Genomic DNA, 6,711 nt, shown 5'->3' on the forward strand with positions numbered 1-6,711 from the left:
CACAGAGGACGAGTGTTGCAGCAATCTCAGCACGGTACAAACTCATAGCATCCTCTTTCCCGAGGTCGCATTGAAACGGGCTTCCGCGGTAGAACATCATATGTAGCATCATGAAAACACCACAGTCATTTCTCGAATACCCTTGACCTTGCCGGTGAACTCAATGTTGACAATCTTGAACCCGCCGACCTTTGCCCCCTTAGATGACCCCTTTAAACACCAAATACTTCCCCATTATATTTGCCTGGACATGAAAAAACGTCAGTGAGTTAGCGTAGTACGACCCACTAAAATTCGTTGACTTTTGGATATCAGACACTTACGGAAATACGCGCTATCCCTCCGTAAGGGAGCGTTTCTATTGGGTCATCGTACTTGCGGTTGTCGAGGTAGTCAATCTGCTCGGTGAGAAAGTTAATTCACACGTTGTAGTGATCACCATCGCCGGATAAAACGGGAGAAAGATGCGTACCGTGTGTCGCTAAGATCGAACAAGGAAAACTTAAAAACCATGAGACAAGATTACATGTTTTGTTACCTACCATGTCCGTATCAAGCTGGAATGGTGCACGGAGTTTCAGCCCAAGCATCCCGACCACCATAAATGTCTTCGTCTTTGTTCAACACTTTCCCAAGCTTTTGAGCGTCCCAAATATACCTTGCGGGGCCTTTGTAATTTGAAAAGTGTTAAATGCGTGAACAGATAATTAAAAGAGCTATTTTATAAAAATAAAGTGAACCTTTAACCCAAAAAAGTGTTAGAATAAACTCGAAGGAGATGGTAAAAGTATAATTTAAACAATAAAAAGTGTAATTCTAACGGCAAAAAGTATCATTTTAACGGACAAATGTGCAATTTTAACATACAAAACCAACTTTTTAACTTAAAAAAGTATAATTCTAACGGACAAATGTGTAATTTTAACACACAAAGGTAACATTTTAACTTACAGTGTGACTTAGTCCAAAGAAAGAACGGGATATGTCCGAAGGTTTCATGATGTGGTTGAGTAGCAAGCACCAACCATCAATAACACTTGTCATGATTTGCTCCTGAGGGTTCAAAGTTGCAATATCTTCCCGGGTAATGAAATAAAACTCGTTGAATTGGACCAATCGTTCCCTACAACAAAAAAATGTAATTAGCCAACAAATATGTATATAATTAGCAATGTTAAGAGCCTCTTGTAAAGAATAATACACTTACAACTCGTTAAACGCGTCCGACTGATTGAACGCAGAGTCAATCACATATTTCCTGTCACTGAACATTGGCACTAGGAGCTCTTGACTGAATGCTAGGTTTCTCGTCGCAAAGCACAAATCAGGATTAGGTGCCCCACAATCAAGTGAACACCCAAGGTTCTCAATGACGTGATCCATGCATGGTAAGGGCTCACTCGAGTGAAGTAAAAAGGATGGTAGCTCGGATCTTTGTGAGGGACGTACGGGACCAGGATAGGAATGTCAGCGTTCTCTGCCTCTGGTACTACGTCAGCTGTTACCTCTCTTCTCTCGATAGTCCCTTCCGAAGACTTCAAGGCAACATCCTCAACTGCCGCATCTGTAATAACAATAGTGTTATTTCATCATCAGTAAGTAAGTGTAACTGTGGCAGAGAAGAAAGTATAATTTTGTCGACAAAATTATAATTCAAACAAAACAGAGTGTTATTTTGTCACAAATAAGTGTAATTTTAACTAAAAATAGTCTAATTCTAGAGGACAAAAGTGTAATTGTAAGCTACAAAAGTATAATTTTAACTTAAAAAAGTGTAGTTTTAGTAGAGAAAATTGTAATTCTAGTGTGATTTTAACTAACAATTGTCTAATTGCAGCAGAGAAAAGTGTCATTCTAAGCCAAAAAAGTGTTACTGTAAATAACAAAAGTGTAACTTTAAAAGAGAAAAATGTAATTCTAACTAAATAACTTCATCCACGACATTACCTCCGTGATCCTTCAGTGCAGCCCCATCCACCACCTTCTCTACCACTGTCTGAGAACTTATATCCAAATTTGGCTCATCATTATTCGAACCCTCCTCATTTACAGTCGGCACAGATATTGGGTGCTCTGTGAATAGCGCGTTTACGTCCGCCGAAGAATATACAGTACTTGTCCATTCTACGTCCATAAATTCCTTTGCCTGCAACGCATATACATATTCCGGCTGCTCGTTTTCCTTTAACAACCGCTCGTCAGTGGTTGCGCCTCCGCCGTTTCCTGCACCCTCTTGATAATGTTGTTCGGCTGCGCGCTCTGCATCACAAATCTCAGCAGTGGAGAACAGGGACTGAGTGGCGGGGGGGGGACTTCTGTGTTCTGAACTTCCGCCAAAGCATTATCCGCCTTCTCAGTCTCCCCGGCATCAGGCCCACTAAATTCCAAAGATTTAGAGTCCACTTGTACAGCATCGTCTAGTGTTGCAGAAACCACTATTGAACTTGAACATTGGAGACCAGGTTCAGCATTACCCTTCCCAATCTTGTCATCATCCTTGTCCGCCTCGGCATTCAGAACTTCACTCACATGCACAACCGCTCCCGTAGCGTCGGAGGCCACATTCACCAATTCTCTTACCTCTCCGATTCCATGGTCTTCTCTGGCCGGCATTTCTGCTCGGCGGTCTGCTTCAATAATCTCCGCAGTCGAAATCAGCAGTTGAGTGACGGGTGGATCAGCGTCGGTGGGCCCGTCGTCCTCATTTTTAGTAAGATCAGCTATCTCACTATCCCCGGCCACATGCACGTCCAGATCCATCGTCTGCTCTTCTTCGGCCTCATTCTTATTGTCAGCTATCTCACTATCCCCGGCCACATGCACGTCCAGATCCATCGTCTACTCTTCTTCCTTTGCAGCTGCAGCATTCGCATAGAACTTCTTCTCAGCCTCATCAAGCTCCTCTTTTGAATATATATCTTCCAGAATTTCCCGGTCAAATTTTGGTGGTTCTTCTACAACCACCTGCTTTCTATCTACCTTCCTCCTTCGTCAGATAACGGAAATCTCACGAGTACTACCAACATCCACGTCGGTGTCCTTCTTTGTACTCGTCTCTCGTGAACAGAGTCCGTAAATTCAGCCGAGCCGTAAAATTGCACGGCCTCCATTATCTGTTGTGTAGACACCTCCAGTGCTTTCTCACTAGCTGCTTCATCCGAAACAATTGAGGCGGCCACCGTGCCTTCACGGTCTGTACCAATATCTACAGTCACCTCTTTCTCATTATCGGATCCATCATCCTCCATATCATCACCATCCTCCTCATCGTCGACATTATCAACATCCTCGTCATCTCCCTCGTCCTCATCACCATTGTCCTCCTCTTCATCATCGTCACCAACATGCTGCTCGTACCCGTCGTCATCTACCTCATCATTCGATCTCGATCGCTGGACTTTGTTGCGAACAGTCGATTTCACGGAACGATTTATTCGTTTCACTATCTCTCGCATTTCCACAAAGATAATCCTTCACCCTTTGGCTTTGAAAGAATGATTGCGTGCATTGTGTAGCGACAGGGTCACTAGGATGGTTCATCCCTCCTGTTAACCTTTTGAGCGTCATGGCTGCATCTGCATACCATGAATAGAAGACAGTAGCATTCCTTTGCATCTTCAAGTAAAGCTCATGCACATCCTACATTAAAATACAGATAATTGGACAATTGTTCAGTCAAAAGTGTTCATTCAAAAGTATAATTGTAACCTTAGCAACTGTAATTCTAAGGTCAAAAAGTATAATTCTAAGGGACGAAAGTGTAATTTAAGCTACAACAAAGTAAAATATTAACTTTAAAAAGTATTATTTTAACGGACAAAAGTGTAATTGTAACATACAAAAGTATAATTATAACTTTAAAAAGTATAATTTTAACTGACAACCTTGTAATTTAAGCAATTACTGATTAATATCGCAATTATAATTGTAGTGTAATTGTAGTGAAAGAAAAAGTAACTTTAAAACATTAAAATAGCACTTACATCTACAGCCCGAGCTTTCAACTCCTCGTCATCATCAACACCAGAAGGGAGTTCAATCTCGATGAACTTCTTCCTGTCTGAAGTTGAAGTCACTTGGAATGCCGCATCACTGACCACATTTCCAATGGCCAACACTTGGCTGTCATTAGGCACCCCACCAATGCTTAACAGTTCTTTTTGAAGGCACCGAGGATACTTGACCACGGACCAAGTTAGCCGACCCAAACGGCTCTTGTCAAGCTCACCATGTAGTCGTCGAAAGCGTCCGCACGGCCCCAGTGCTTAATGGGGCGGGGTGTGGCGACAACTCTCACCACGGAAATCGAAACGTTGAAAGTACGTAATCATTAAGAAGGGGATACACCCCCCAGCGTCATTTATTTTCACCGATGATCTCCGCATGACCTTCACCAAATTTTCCAAAGACATAAGTACACCAATCGCATCTGCGTAATCGAGTCCACATCTTCAATGCTCTCAAAAGCTTGAAGTCAACCCCACTGTATGATGTTGGAGTTAGGAATGATGACATTGCGAGCAAGAACAAACAGACTGCAGTGCGGACCTCCTTTTTGTATTTTTTTAAAATATCTTGGAAGACAATTCCTAAATTAATGCCTTCATTAACCCCTTTTATGTTGTACGCTTTTCGCCATTTATCTTTCAATTGCTTGTTCTCCGGCGCTTGAGAATCCTTTTGGCGGCCCGTAGGTACTAGATCAAGAGTTTTAGGACCAAGTGGTAACATAAAACAGTCATACACGTCATGCTTGGTGACCGTGAACTCCTTATCCTTGGCCCGAAAAATATACGATTCATCACTGAATGCTTTCAGAAAATCTTTAACATAACCCATCGGATATGTTTTGAGCTTAAGCTCCAGAATACCACCGAAACCAATCCTCCGTACCGCATCTCGCTGTGCATCATTAAGCTTTTCAACAAGCTCAACCAGCTGCTTCGGCCGGCACTTGACAGCCACCTTTGCTATTTTCTTCGTGTCTGGTTTTATTTGGTTTGGTCGCTTTTTTTTGGTTTGGCAACAACAAGCTCCTTACTCAACTTAACAGGCACCTTTGCTTTTTTGGACTTGCCTGATTTACCCTCATTTCCACTTGACATCTGTTAACATTACTCAAAATTAATTGTTACATACAAAAAAAAATAAGACAAAAAGAAAATTTAAAATTGTAGCAAAGATAAAGTGTAATTATAGCCACAAGTGTAATTCTAATAAAATAAATGGTTATTTTAACAGCAAAGAAAACTATCAAAGAAAAGAAAAGTGTGATTGTAGCAAAGACAAAGTGTTATTTTAATAAACAAATGTGTAATTGTAGCAGAGGAAAGTGTAATTCTAACAAAATAAAGTGTTATTTTAACAGCAATGTGACATTTTAACGAGAAAAAAGTGTGATTTTAGTGACAAAAGTCTAATTGTAGAAAAGATAAAGTGTTATTTTAGCAACAAAAGTGTGATTCTAACAAAAGGGTCAAAAGTGGGATTTGTACCAGAATAAAGTGTTATTTTAACTTACAAAAGTGTAATTCTAACAAAATACAGTGTTATTTTAACAACAAATGATGACTTACGAGTAAAAGAGTGTGATTTTAGTGAGAAAAGTGTAATTCTAACAAGATAAAGTGTTATTTTAACAGACTACATTGTAATTTTAGCAAAGAAAAGTGTGATTATAGCAAACCACAAGTGTAATTCTAATAAAATAAATGGTTATTTTAATGTGCAACAAAAAACTATCAAAGAAAAAGAAAAGTGTGATTGTAGCAAAGACAAAGTGTTATTTTAATAAACAAAAGTGTAATTGTAGCAGAGGAAAGTGTAATTCTAACAAAATACAGTGTTATTTTAACAGCAGCAACAAAGTGACATTTTTACGAGAAAAGAGTGTGATTTTTTTGAGAAAAGTGTAATTCTAACAATATAAAGTGTTATTTTAATGACTACATTGTAATTTTAGCAAAGAAAAGTGTGATTGCAGCAGCATAAAGTGTTATTTTAGCATCAAAAGTGTAATTCTAACAAAAGGGTAATCAAAAGTGGGATTTCTCCAACAAAAATATGGATAAACTGTAATTTTAACAAAGAAAGAGTAATTGTAAGCAACAAAAGTAGGATTTTTCCAAAAAATATGACTAATCTTAATGAATATGAACATATATGCTCAAAACGTTAGTTGACAAAATACAGTGATAAAAAATAACTGTCCTACATGTCCTAAATGTGCTAAAAATAACTGGCTAATCAAAATGAAGAAACCAAAAACAGTGATCAAATAGAACAGTACATCAACAATGGTGACAAAAATCTTGTGATCAAATACGATCCAATAGCATAACAATGTCCAATAAATTAAAAAAAACGTCTAAATAAATGAAGAGAACAAATAATAAAACTCTAAAAACCCAGAAAAAAATCATAAAACTATAAAAACCCCAAAAAAATTACCTTCTGAAGTGATTGAAAGGACGACAATGGCGGTTTGCAAGTGAGCAAAGAAAATAGAGAAAAAAACGATAATAAGGTAGCAAAAAAGCGATAAATTTGGGGGATTTTTAGAGCGATTTAAATCTTGAAATGAATGTGGTTTAATTTGGGGCAAATGTTTTGGGGGAAAATTAATTTTGAATAATTGAGAGATGGAAAGTGGGGGGAAGTTTTTAGGACGTGTGTGTGTGATGTTTTGATTGACAACTGCCGCATGCATGC

The sequence above is a fragment of the Silene latifolia genome, chromosome 3 (assembly GCF_048544455.1).
Source record: "Silene latifolia isolate original U9 population chromosome 3, ASM4854445v1, whole genome shotgun sequence".
Taxonomy (NCBI): domain Eukaryota; kingdom Viridiplantae; phylum Streptophyta; class Magnoliopsida; order Caryophyllales; family Caryophyllaceae; genus Silene; species Silene latifolia.